The sequence below is a fragment of the Psammomys obesus genome, unplaced genomic scaffold, assembly GCF_907164565.1.
Source record: "Psammomys obesus unplaced genomic scaffold, mPsaObe1.curated_primary_1811, whole genome shotgun sequence".
Taxonomy (NCBI): domain Eukaryota; kingdom Metazoa; phylum Chordata; class Mammalia; order Rodentia; family Muridae; genus Psammomys; species Psammomys obesus.
In genome coordinates this window covers 5,115,274-5,128,055 of record NW_026596057.1, presented here as the reverse complement: position 1 = coordinate 5,128,055, position 12,782 = coordinate 5,115,274, and the positions used below count along the sequence as shown (strand labels likewise).

Genomic DNA, 12,782 nt, shown 5'->3' with positions numbered 1-12,782 from the left:
GGCGGGGCGCGGGGCACCGGGGCTCGGGGCGCGGGGCACCGGCCCGGGCGGCGACGGAGGCGGGCGAGCCGCGGGGGGCGGAGCGCGAGCGAGCGCCGCCAAGTTCCTCGGCCTCGCTCCGGGCCGCGGGGCCGCGTGCCGCCGGCGGGAGGAGCGAAGCGGGGCTCGGCGGGCTGAAACCCGAAACCTCGCGGCCCGGGCGCGGCGCGCAGGGAGGAAGCGGCGGGGAGGCGGCCCGGCCCTGAGCAGCCGCGGCGCTTCGGTGAGCACCGGGCTGGGGGGGGGGCCCGCAGGCCGGGGCGGGACGGGCTGCCCCGGGATGCCGCGGCGCTGAAAGCGTCGTGCCGGACGCGGGCCCGGCTGGCTCTGCAGCCCCCTCCCCATCCCCCCCCCCCCCGAATCCCTTTGCCCCTTCGGCGTGCGGCTCCTCCAGGCGCCCCTCTCCCAAGTCCCAAGGCTCGTTCCTGGCTGTACCGCGCCTTGCTTTTGGGGGGACGGGAGGGAAGAGCTGGCGCTTTCGCGTCTGGCTTTGGGGCTCTTTGTGGGAAGAGCCTCGGGGGCGCGCCCCTCCAAACCACCAGGGGCCTTTCAGAAAGCCTACCTGGTTCTGCCGGGTGCAGCCCGCTCCATTCGCCCGGATCCTCCCCGCTCATCCCCTGGAAAGGGAGAGAGCATCAGCTCGGTGCCCGGGACTCAGCCGAGGAGGGCCGCGCCCCCTGCGACCGGCTTAGGAATGGGGGGGGGGGGGCGCAGCGGCCGAGACCCTCGGCAGGAAGCCGTGAGGACCAGGTGAGTAACACCCTCCTAGTCAGGATTCGGTGTGATCTGTGCCAAGCCGGGGTGGGGGGCGCACCCAGAAGTCTCCCGGCGCCCCGGGGTGGGTGACCCTGCCCCTCAGATCCGTGAGAGGTAGGTTTGGTTGGTTTAAGGGGTTGGGGGGTGAGCACTTTACCAGCTGGGCCAAGGAGCTTAAGCCCTGGTGCATCATGTGGACAAAGGCATGTGGCTTGAGGACGTCTGGTGGGATGGCCCGTCCGGCTTCCCAGGGATTGCAGCCGGGCGTTGGCATCTCCCGGTAGCACAACTCCGAGACTGCCTTCTCATTACCGTACCTCTCATCCCTTTTGCAAAGTGTTCACAAGAGCGGCCATTTAGTTCTCCTCCCTGCTAGGTAGGGAGAAAGGACCCGGGTTCGGTGACTTGCCCTGTGGGGGACATTGAAAGATCAGACTGTCTTGGGTGGTGTAGTCTCGGAATCCGTCTCCTCCGGGTAGAGCCAGCCCCGGGTTGCAGCCTGGCCTCTTGGAGCCGTGGCTTTACCAAACCAATGATGTTTGCTTATAAAATGCGTTTTACTTCAGCCACCTTGAAAGCAGGTGAAAATAGGCTCTTCCCTGCCCATCCAGGAAGAATGGGGAGGGGGCCGGGTATCAGCTTAAGTGTCCAGGTTCTCCACAGGGCGTCTTCCAGAGCCCCTCTTCCCGCCCTAACCTACACCCACCTTGCTCCATACTTCTAAGGTGCTGACAGCTGCTTTCACACTCACCTTTTAAATCCATTCACACGACAGCCCTGTGGACTGCAATGGTTGTCTCCTTTGATGGGCAAGGCAACTGAAATTCAGGAAAGTAAAACAGGCTGCCCTATTTTTTGTTTGTTTGTTTGCTTGCTTATTTGTTTTTGTTTGAGACAGGGTCTCTACGCAGACCTGGCTGTCCTATGTGGACGGAGCAGGGATGGGAGATGTTGAACTGGCCAAGATCTGGCTGGCTCTGCCTCCTGGCTGAACAACGGTCTTTTTTTTTTTTTTTTTTTTTTTTTTTTTTTTTTTTTTTTTACTTAGCAATGCTTTGCACGTGGGGGCCCTTTGACTAAGGACTTTTTGTCCTACAGCCCCAATGAGGTGGCAGTGAGCATAGAGACCTCAGAAAGAAACCTGCTTGGTATTTTGGAACTAACTTCAAGACCTTGGGTCCTCAAATCTGTGTTGTAGCCCTGTGTGCTGGGAGTCCTCTGACCACAGAATATGGTGTGGTCAGAGGGTGTGTGTGTTCTGTTTGGGGTCAAAACTTTGTCTTTCATAAGTGTCAGCAGATCCACGTAGAGCCCTATGGTGCACACTCGTTGGTGAAGAAGTCAGGCAGGTGGGCTGGGTAGGGTTCTGCGTCCAGTGACATCCCACGGTGAGACAGCCAGCTGTGGACACTGTCACAAGGCCTCAACACTGCTGTCCAACGTGGGCTTTGGGGGAGCTGTAAAATTTTTGTGGGAAAAGAAATCCATTTTTTTTAAAAGTCTTTTAATTCAAAACTCATTTTTGTTAAATGTGCAGAAGACCGAATAATGTGTCCAGTTGACCTGCTGTCCGCCCACTGCCAGTGTACAGTCTAGGTTAGACCTTTTGAGACCATCGGAAATGTTGTAAAGCAGGACTCCAGGGGAGAATTTGAAACACCCAAAATTGTAACGAGGTGAAGGTTAGTGTCAGTGAGCTTTGCCATTTAGAGGAAGGATTGGCTTTGTGACTCAGTGTTTCATTCATTCAACTTACCAGTGATCCCTATCCTGTCGCAAGAGAGAATACTTTCCATTACTTTCCCATCTGCTTCTGGGGCCCCTCTCTGTGCCTGGCAGCAGGGAGAGAAGCAGTCCTGGCAGATACGTTCAAGGAAAGCTGGGAGTTTGAAGGAAGGGGTTTTCAGTCTGTTAAGTATGAATCTTCGTGCCGTACAGTTGCATCTTTGTTTTGGTTTGTGTTTGCTTTCTACTGGAGTCCTGGATGACTGGGAGCAATCTGAAGCACCTAGCCCTAGGTACTGCATGGCCCTGCCCTGTATAGTGTAAGCTCCAGGGTACATAATGATAGCACTTATCTGGTATATAGTAAGTTTTCAAAGACAAGGGTTATTAGGAAAGATTTTTAATATAGGAATATGTAAAAAAAAAAAAAAAAGTCCTTTTCACATCTCCTTGACTCTGCTTCTTCACCTCTGAGGTAACCACAATAAATGTATTCCCTTCGAGGTCCTTATTCTGTGTGTGTGTGTGTGTGTGTGTGTGTGTGTGTGTGTACATATGTGCTCATGGAAACCAGAGGCTGATAACCTTCCTTCCCTGCTCTCCACTTTACAATTTACATTTTGACAATGTATATAATGGTTTGAACCATGCTCCCATTCACTTCCTCTTTTCCCACTCTCTAGCCCTCTCTACTTTCATGTCCTTTTTAGACATTTGATCAGGGCTACGTGTGTGTGTGTGTGTGTGTGTGTGTGTGTGTGTGTGTGTGTGTGTTGGGGGGTGTTATTTACTGCAACTTACCATGGCCAATTTATGTACTGAAGAAAATGTCTTCCTTACCCAGTTTTTCTGAGACAGGATCTCTCTGGAACCTGGAGTGTCCTAGTCCTCTAGGCTCCAGGGAACCTTCGGCCCACTAACTCCCAGCATCGGAGCTAGAGGTGTGGGAAGGAGGCTTTTCTGCGTGCTGGGGATCTGAACTCAGGTCCTGCTGTTTCAAGGCAAGAACTCTGCTGAGGGAATTGTCCCTGTGGCCCCTCCATCTAGGCATTTTTCAGTGCTCATGTTTTTACCATGCCTGGAGATAGAGGTGATAAGCAATATATAATTTACTTATATCACAGCATAAGACATCATAAAATAATAGTGTCTACATTTCTAACTTTAGAGGCAACCCAAATATGTTGTATATACTTTTGAAAAATATTAACACATAAATGGAGGCATATCTAATTTCCATAACTTACTGTTTTGACGTAAGAATATGACATAAAAGTCATCCAATCTCAGTGATAGGTATAATTCTTTTCTTTTCTTTCTTTTGGGACAGGATCTCTTGGCTAGCCTTGAACTTGCAGAGATCCACCTGCTCTGTCTCCAAGTGCAGCAACTAAAAACTTGCATCACCACACCCTGCAGCTTCATGCCTTTAAATGGCTACATAGTACTTCATAGTGTACCTACTATCATTTATTTAAGAATTTTCCCACTGATGGGCTTTTAGCTCGCTCCCACATAACATAGCTGTCTATCTTTAGGACATGTTTGGAAGATTCCTTGATAAGAATTATTTCTTCAAGTAGAATTTGTGTGTCATAGAACGTGCATATTTTAAGCAGCCTTATTTATTTGTTTGTTTATCTTTTCCAGACAAGGTCTCACTATGTAGCCCTGGCTGTCACATGGACCAGGTTGGCCTCCAACTCACAGAGATCCACCCGCCTCTGCCTTCTAAATGCCCATATTAAAGGCCTGCACCACCCCACCCAGTTTAAGGAGTTATTTAAAGAGTTCTCTTTTGTCTCCTGAGGTCTGAAAGACTGTTGAAAAGGATATCTAATTAACTTACTTACGTAAGATTACATGTTTAGGGTTAGGTCATGGAGTTAAAAAAAAAAAAAACCACAATATTCCAAATTACAGAAGTTATATAAAGAAACAACTCCACCCCACTCCCGTTCTCCAGCCCTGTGTTTCCTTTTTGACATATAGCCAATTTTGCCAGTTTTTGTCTACACCCTCGGAAATAATCCCTGCACCCACAGGTAGAACAATATGTAACGTTTCTTCTTTTTATTTTCCCCTTTCAAAACGAGCGCTGTAGCACAATTTATACCCGCTTCTGCATATGACATTTGAAGTTTATCCTGAATCGTAGAGAACAACATTGGTTGTGTGCATCTTAAATGCTAATTGATTCTTCTACATTAACTCTTAACATTTAAGAAATCAACTTGCATTTTCTCCAGTTTTCTCTCAGTTCCCATGTCCCCACCCCCATACACAGATTGTGATCTCATAAATGAAAGAAGCTCTCCCCAGTTTCTGGACTTTAATCCACCCGCTGGAACAAACCAAATGTCTTCTCTTTCTGTCCTCTCTTTGTTGTGCGCACGGTTGTATATGAATATTTAACCTCTGTGAGGTTAGACGTATGTCATTTTTCTTGGTGGTTTTCTGTTTTGCTTTTGGGAAGTCCTCTCCAATTTCAGGGTCAAGCTTTCCTAAATTTAGTCTTATTTGTTAGTTTTTCAATTTAAAACTGTTCCGGGGTTGGGGTGCAAGAGCACGTACTGCTCTTGCAGAGGCCTGGATTCAGTTCCCAGCACCCACACCTGCAACTTACAACTGCCTGTAACTCTAGCTCCAAGAGAGGCTGGCCTCCCTAGGTATCTGCATCTATGTTCATATGAATGCACACATACATACATACACCCCAACAGGTACATACACAGTGAGAGAGATACACACACTCAGACACACGAATGTATATTTACTCTAAAACTGTGAGTGTAGCTCAGTGGCAGAGCACTTACCTAGCATGCTGGAAGCCCTGGGTTCCAGCAATGGGGAAGGGGCGGGGCACATGCAGAACTACTGAATTTATTCTGTTTCCCTCTCTTTTATGATCTCTGTGGTCAGGGTTGCCCATGAGTCTGTTTAGCCAATCTTTGTTATTATTATTACTATTATTATTCTGCCTTTTAAAGGGTTTTCCCACCAAGTCTTAAGGGTGTGCTTTTCTCGGGCAGCCGGAGTTGGAGCAATGGTGCCGTGGGCAGCAGGGACAATGTATAGGTGCAGAGCTGGACAGAGCAGCAGTGTCTCAAGAGCCGGGAGTGACTTGGGATAGCAGAGGGGGAAGGCACCTGCTAATGAGTAAAGTCTTCCAGTGTGGGAATCACACAGCATGGTTGGGCCTGTGTGAGAAACTGTCAGTCTGGCAGAGTGGGGAGGACAGATTGGAATGGGGGCGAGATCCGAGATAAGAAGATGAGATAGAAATGCCTGATAGTAATCTGTGGGGGAGAGGGTAGTACTCTGAGATGGGTAATAACAGGATGAAGTTTTGGGCTAGACTGTAGTGTGGGATCTCTCTCTGTCTCTCTCTCTCACACACACACAATCTTATTTTGCCCTGTATGTAAATCCAAGGCTTGGACATGACCATTAATTGACCCAGGATGACACGGACAGAGTGTCAGTCCGAGCTGTAGCTCTAATCAGGATCATTTGGCAAGAACAGTCAAAGATGTTCTAGTTTTCTGGTTTTTACTTAAATTTCATGTGTGTGTATGCTTGCATGTATGTATGTGCAGTATGTGGGTGTCCAAATGGATGTAGAGGCCAGAAGACAGCTTCAGAGTCCCTGGAACTGGACTCACGTGAGGTTGTGATCTGCCTGGTGTGAGTGCTGGGAACTGAACCCAGGTCCACTGCCAGAACATCAAATGATCTTAACTTTGGAGTTCTCTCTCCAGCACAACCTAGATTTTTTTTTTTTTCTGAGACAGGGTCTCTCTGTGTAGCCTTGGCTGTCCTGGACTCTCTTTGTAGACCAGGCTGGCCTTGAGCTCACAGAGATCCCCCTGCCTCTGCCTCCCTGAGTGCTGGGATTGCAGGCGTGCGCCACCACCCCCGGCTACATCCTACTTTTTTAAGAAGACAAGGCTCTCTAGCCCTGGATGGGCTTGAACTCGCTGTGTAACACAGAATGGCTTTGATGATTCTGCCTTCACTTCCCCAGTGCTGGGTATAGGTTTGTGCTACCACAATGCGTTATTTAGTGCTGGGGGTAGAGCCAGGTCATGTGCTAGCACTCTGAACAGGTGCATCGTCAGCCTCTAGGTCTCTGCCTTGAGAGATGGGGGCAAATAGTGCTCTGCATAGCGTAGAAACAAATGAAGGCTTGTGTATGGGGGCGGTGGGAGCCGAGGGGGTGAATTCTGGTTTTCTGTACATGTTATATCTGAGGTGCTTGGATGTGTCGCGTGGGAGAAAGCATGTAAGGGTGGGTGGGCGTGGGTGTGTCCGGGTGTTCAGGGAGCATTGACAAGCAAAGCGTAAGTGGTATACAGAGAGAACACATGGAAAGATAAGTCACCCAAAGGACCCTTGGGCCTAGAGAGATGGCTCAGAGGTTAAGATCATTTGCTGTTCTTCCAGAGGATCCGTGTTTGGTTCCCAGCAACCCCTCAAGAGTGAGTCCTAGACTAGTAAGCCCAGATGGCTTCTCTGTGCTGGCTTCCTGCCTGCTAATCCCTGTCTCTCACACATACTCCCTCCCAGACGCCGGCCACCATGATATGAAGCAGTCAGAGGATGCTTAGAGTGTTAGCCTCCAAAACCATGAGCCAAACAAACTTTTAACGGCGAAGGCAGTTTGAGATAGTTCTCTACAGCAAGAGAACACGGTTGACTATACCGTGCTTCATTTTTCTTCATTGCGCTTGTTACTGCCTGGGATTATTTTACATATTTGATATTTACTGCTTGTGTCCCATTCCCACTGTGAGCCTTGTTCTAGCTAGCTTCTGCCGTGTTAACAGCTGTAGGCAAGAGCTGAGCAGAGCGTGGGTCTCGAGTACACACTCGTTGGGTGGCACGGTGAGGGATGACACGGAGAAAACTGACTGGAGGAGAAGATTATAGGAATGTCCAGAAACATGCAGCCATGTGGCTACCCAGGGAAGGAGAGAAGGGACAGCCTGTGTCCTTTAGGCATCTACCTCAGACACGGCCACCAGAGGAAATGTACTCAGAAGAAATATGCCTGTGAGCCATATGAAAATAATATTGCTAAGGCTGGGCTTGTTGGCATGCACCTTTAATTCCAGCACTCAGCAGGCAGAGGCAGGGGGAGCTCTGTGAGTTGGAGGCCAGACTGGTCTACAGAGTGAATTCGTGGCCAGCTGGGGCTGTACAGTGAGAGCCTGTCTCAATAATAATAATAACAACAACAATGATAATTGTACTATTATATGTGTGAAATTCTCAAGGAATCAATACTGTATGAAATTAAATACAATAATACTATCATTTTAGCAGTATAGGTTTAATTTGCTTAGCTCTGTGAGGATAATCAGTAGAAAGTATACTTGAGGGTAAAACTTCATTAACGTGTAATTATTGTTTACCTTCAATAGGAGGAGTTGTTTTGGCGTTCTGAGCGCAGCCCTCATGTTTTAATTCTCGTGTGTGTTTATGAACGGGGTTGTTTTATTTTCCTTAATCTGTTTGGTAAGCATATATATAGAGAGATTACTGCTCGTCCGGGACAGTATTCTTCCATCCCAGCATGACTGATGTTTCTGACCAGCTGTATTTTGATGTGCACATCCAACATCCCTTCCTGATTTGCCGGCAGCGTCTCCCTTGGTGTGACAACCAGGAACGCCCCCTGGCAGTTCCAGGTGTTCCCTGCAGGGGGCGACACCCTTCCTAGGAATAGTGGTTGAGATGGCTAGTTACCTGAGATATCTTGTTTGGTCTTTACCGCCCATGTTCCCCAGCCCTCCTGATTCTCTCCACTCACATCAGGTGAGCCTTGCTGTTCTCGCAGGGGCCTTAAAGGGAAGGGCTTGTGAGATGAAGGGAGCAGGGGACATGGGCATGCAGAGTCACAAGTAGAGATACATTTGAAAGTGCCTGGGACCCAGACTTTGCTGGAGCAAGTGCGTGAGTGGTTGCCAACAACTAAGTCAGTTCACAGCGAGGAGGAAGGCCTCTTCTGCCTTTAGTTTCAGTCTTGGGGCCTTAAATCCCTAACGGAGCCCAGGAAGTTTTCATTCCACCTTCTCCTGCCTTCCATCCATTTCATCTAGCTCAGTAATCCACCGGCTTCCTTTACATTGGAAACGGGAGGGATTAAATCATTCATGCCTCAAGTTATTCAGGCATTTTAGAGGTTACCTTGACAGCCCTTCAACCAACTGCTTCTGCTCACGCCTTCTCAGGTATTCCCCTTGGCAAACACACAAAGTAAGTTAGTTCTCTCTCTTTTTCCTCATGGAGAGGCTGAGTCTCAGAGAGGCTAAAAGCCAAGATCACAAGAGCCCAAGACCTAGATTTGGCGGGGGAGTCCATGTTCTTCTATTGATTTCCAGGTTGAAGTGGATCTTAGTGTGGGTTCGCTTTCTGTCACTGTGACAAATACCTGAGATAAACAGCTTAAGCAAGGAAAGACCTATTGGCTCATGGCTAAAGAGGGTTCAATGTACCATATGTTGGTTCAGCCATTTCCAAGCCTATCATGGGACTGGGCCTGGTGATGGAGAGGGTGAAATGGGCAGAGCTGCTTATCTCTTGATGGCTGGAGAGCAGGAAGAGGAACTGGAGACTTTGAAAGACACTCAGCCCAATGATATACTTCTTCTAATCAGGTCCTCCCAAAACCTTCCACAACTTTACAGAAGTCTATTAAATTATGAGTTCATCAATGAATTTATGTACTGATTAGGTCATTGCCTTTATGTGTGATCCAGTCACTTCCTTAAGCCATACATCTCAACATTGCTTTGGGAGTCTTCAACACATGAGCCTGTTAGGGAGATACTTTATTTATATTGTGTAGGGAAAATATAAAATATTTATCTTCTCAAAGGCAATTAAGAAGCATTTGTAAGCCTGGAAGGGAACATAAAGAAACCATAGTGGTTGAGATGGACAGTTACCTGAGGTCCATGTGCCTGAATAAAATGGACCAGGAAAACTGTCGATTACAAGAAATGGTGATGGTAACAGCCATAGTATCAGAGCACAGTGTTCCAGAAAGGATTCTTCAGAGTTTAGTTAAGTGTTCATCAGGCCTTGAGCTACATGCTATTCAAATAAGTGGTGCTCAGGAGCTCATGGCCTGGGGCAGAGGAATGGTTTTCCCAGCCCACATGAATCCTCTCTTGTCCTTTTATTAGCTCTTCACCTGGAGGACACGCCTAAGAGCAAAAAGCTGCTGTGAATTAATCACCATGTGAAAGGTGCATTTGAATTTTCTTGACCACAGGACCATTTACTGTAATAGCCTTTATTTGCCTGGGATGGACGTGGTTGGGAGGACCTCTCTCAGTTACCAACATCAGATGGTCCATTTACAGAATGTGAGGTAGGATAGTTATAGAAAGTAAATGAAGGGGAGGGTGTTGGCCAGGAACTGAGACATTCTTCCTCATACAGCCCTGTTCAGACCTTCTGCATCGACCCCTATGGTCTCTGCAGGAAACTCAGGTTTCTCCCACGTGGCCTTTTGGAACATTGTAATTGAGCCTACCTTTCTGGTGGGTGAAATCCACCGGGACTCGGCAACCTTGCTTTTAAATCCAACAGTTTCCCACACATTGCTGACACGTCATTAAAGCCAGATTCCCAGCTCCGGCTGTTTCAAGGACGCCATGTGTGTGTGGACCGAGCTACCCTTAGCCTGACCTGCACTGTCAGGACCTGCCCAGGAGAAAACAGCTCACCTCAGAGACAGCTGAGGAAGTGACTCCTCTGAAACAGCGTGCATACCTCTGACCCCTGTATCTCTGCATTGAAGGCTCCCCCACCCAAGGTGGCGGGGGGTGGGGGGAGGTCACAATTCTTATTTTACACATGCTGTTAGTGAACTCAGCGGAGAATTGCAGGTTGAATATAGGGAAATGGGTGGCCAAAGGTTAGTAGGGCAGATTGAAAGCATTAAAAAAAAAAAAAAAAAATATATATATATATATATATATATATATATGCAAATTGCCACAGGTGTTCGAATTTGCTTCTTTGTTGCTGTGACCAACACCATCCCCAAAAGCAATTTGGGGAAGAGAGGGTTATTTGGTTACACTTCCAGATCAAGCCTGGCATTGATGGAAGTCAGGATAGGAACCGCAGAGGAACACTGCTTGCTGGCTCTCACTCACTCATCCACTCACAGCCAGTTTGCTTTCTAATATAGTCTAGATCCACCTTCCCAGATACTGCTCCCGGTGGATGGACCGGACCACGTCAATCATCCACCAGGCAGCCTCTCCCAGACATGACCGCAGGTCAGTCTGAAATAAGCCATTTCTCACCTGAGGTTCCTCCTTCCCTGGCAATTCTAGGCTGTGTCACGTTGACAACAGAAACTCACTGGCACACTTGGTGTTCAAGGACATAGTATGACCTCATTCAGCGGAAAACACAGTTTCAGATCATGTGACAGTGGCCCACTGTCGACCCACCAGTCGATCGATTGTGAAGCTGACAGCCTTCTTGGAGCTTTCAAATGTAAGCGATAGCATTAGAATTGATTTCCAACGCCACGTCGTCGAGGGCCTTTATGTCTTACGTGCTCTGTTTTAAAATACAGGGAAAAGGAACTGGAAGATGGCTCAGTGGTTAAGCGCACTGGCTGCTCTTCCAGAGGACTCAGGTTTAATTGCCAGCACCCACACGGTGGCTCAGAACTGTCTGTAACTCTGTACCTCCAGTTCCAGGGGATCTGATGCCCTACTCTGGAGTGTTCTGGTCTTAGGTACACATGGTGCACAGACATACATGCAGACAAAAACACCCATACATATAAGACAAATTAAAACATACGGAAAAGTATGATGCGTTTTCATGGATTTTGCTGAAAGGCTTACTAGAAAGAGTTAACATCTTTCCCGTTCTGAAACATCCCAGGGGGTAAGCTGGTCTTCAAGTGCAGTTTTAGAAACTGCTGCCGGTGGTGCACTCCTCAGTGGTTGCATTCTCCTTGTATGTTTAGGGTTACCATGGGAACGGGTGAACTGGTTAGGGTTGTGGGGTCTTTTGCACCAGGGGTTGAGGATAATGAGTCAAGAGTGGATGGAAAGGGATGGGAGAGTGAGTGGCTGCCCCACAGCACCTGGTCCCGCCAGCAGCTCTTTCCACCCTTGACCTGTGACTCAAGATGGAGCGCTTTTCTCAGTCAGGGAACTTCTACAGGGACTTAGCTGAGTAGGTTATCAAGCCTCGGCCAGGTGTCATGGCTTCACAGCTCATTAGGGGACTTAGCTATTTCTGCATTGTTTGGGACTTCCAGCCATAGGCTCACGTCTCCTAAGGGTCTCCTTGGGAGAAAGGGAAAAGAATGGAAGCCCTCGCTAAATCCTGCTCCTTTAATCAGCGAACGGAGGCCAGACTCAACATCTGGAGTCTTCCTCGCTCCTGCTCCACCTTATCTTTTTTTGTTTTTTTTTAAAGTGTCTTTTAAATTGTAGTCTGTTGCGAGTGGGTTATCTTTTCTACCAGGTGGGTCAGGAGGGTCAGGCTTAGTGTCAAGTGAGTTATCTCACAGGTCCTCAACCTTATTTTTTGGGACAGGGCCTCTCACTGAATCTGTTCCTTACCAATCAGCTACACTAGCTGGCCAGCGAGTTCTGGGCATTTTCCCGTTTCCACTCCCTCCCCCTGTGCTATGGTTACAGAGAAGCTCTTCATGCTTGCCTGTGGAGGACTTTGCTGACTGAACTTTGTCCCAGCCCTCAAACAAGACACACATAGCCTGGAGCAAAGTGACAGGTGCCGAGCTATAGGAAGGCATGGTTGAATCCTAACTACATTCCAGATGTGGGCCAGATTCCGGAATGGGATTTGGGGTACGAGAGAATGTGAAGAAGCAGGGGTGACTCCGAGATGGAGCTCTGGACACCTGGAAGGATTCAGGGGAAGGGATCCCATGCAGGAGAGTAAAGAATATGGGAATCACGGGTGGTCTGGGACACGTTAGGCTTTCAGTGCCTGTGACAGGAGCTGTTGAGTGGCCAGCTGGATTCAGGAGTCTGCAGCGTGGGGGACGTGTGTGTGTGTGTGTGTGTGTGTGTGTGTGTGTGTGTGTGTGTGTGGTTGGTGTCTCCCTATCCATGCTGGGGCTTCTGAGCTGGTCCTGGTCTAGTCGCCAGTTGACTCATCAGGGCCATTTCTGGCCACAGCGTCAGGTAGACTTGGAATGCCGTGGACAGTTCTGCCCTGGTCCGAGTGACCTAGTTTTGTGTTGCTGG

General features: G+C 48.6%; 1 protein-coding gene and 1 long non-coding RNA gene across 2 annotated transcripts in view; one reads left to right on the top strand and one right to left on the bottom strand.

Annotated features, from left to right (window-relative positions):
* Positions 1 to 1,191, bottom strand: part of LOC129689469 (uncharacterized) — a 2,083-nt gene extending 892 nt beyond the window's left edge. Inside the window, exons 1-2 of the long non-coding RNA XR_008722104.1 lie at positions 953 to 1,191; positions 602 to 656 (exon numbers count right to left, since the gene is read on the bottom strand). This is a non-coding gene — a long non-coding RNA (uncharacterized LOC129689469). The remainder of the gene's footprint in view (positions 1 to 601; positions 657 to 952) is intronic.
* Gpr161 (G protein-coupled receptor 161) overlaps positions 226 to 12,782 on the top strand; it is a 43,141-nt gene continuing 30,584 nt past the window's right edge. Inside the window, exon 1 of the mRNA XM_055624698.1 lies at positions 226 to 262. The gene's annotated coding sequence lies outside the window, so the exon portion shown is untranslated. The remainder of the gene's footprint in view (positions 263 to 12,782) is intronic.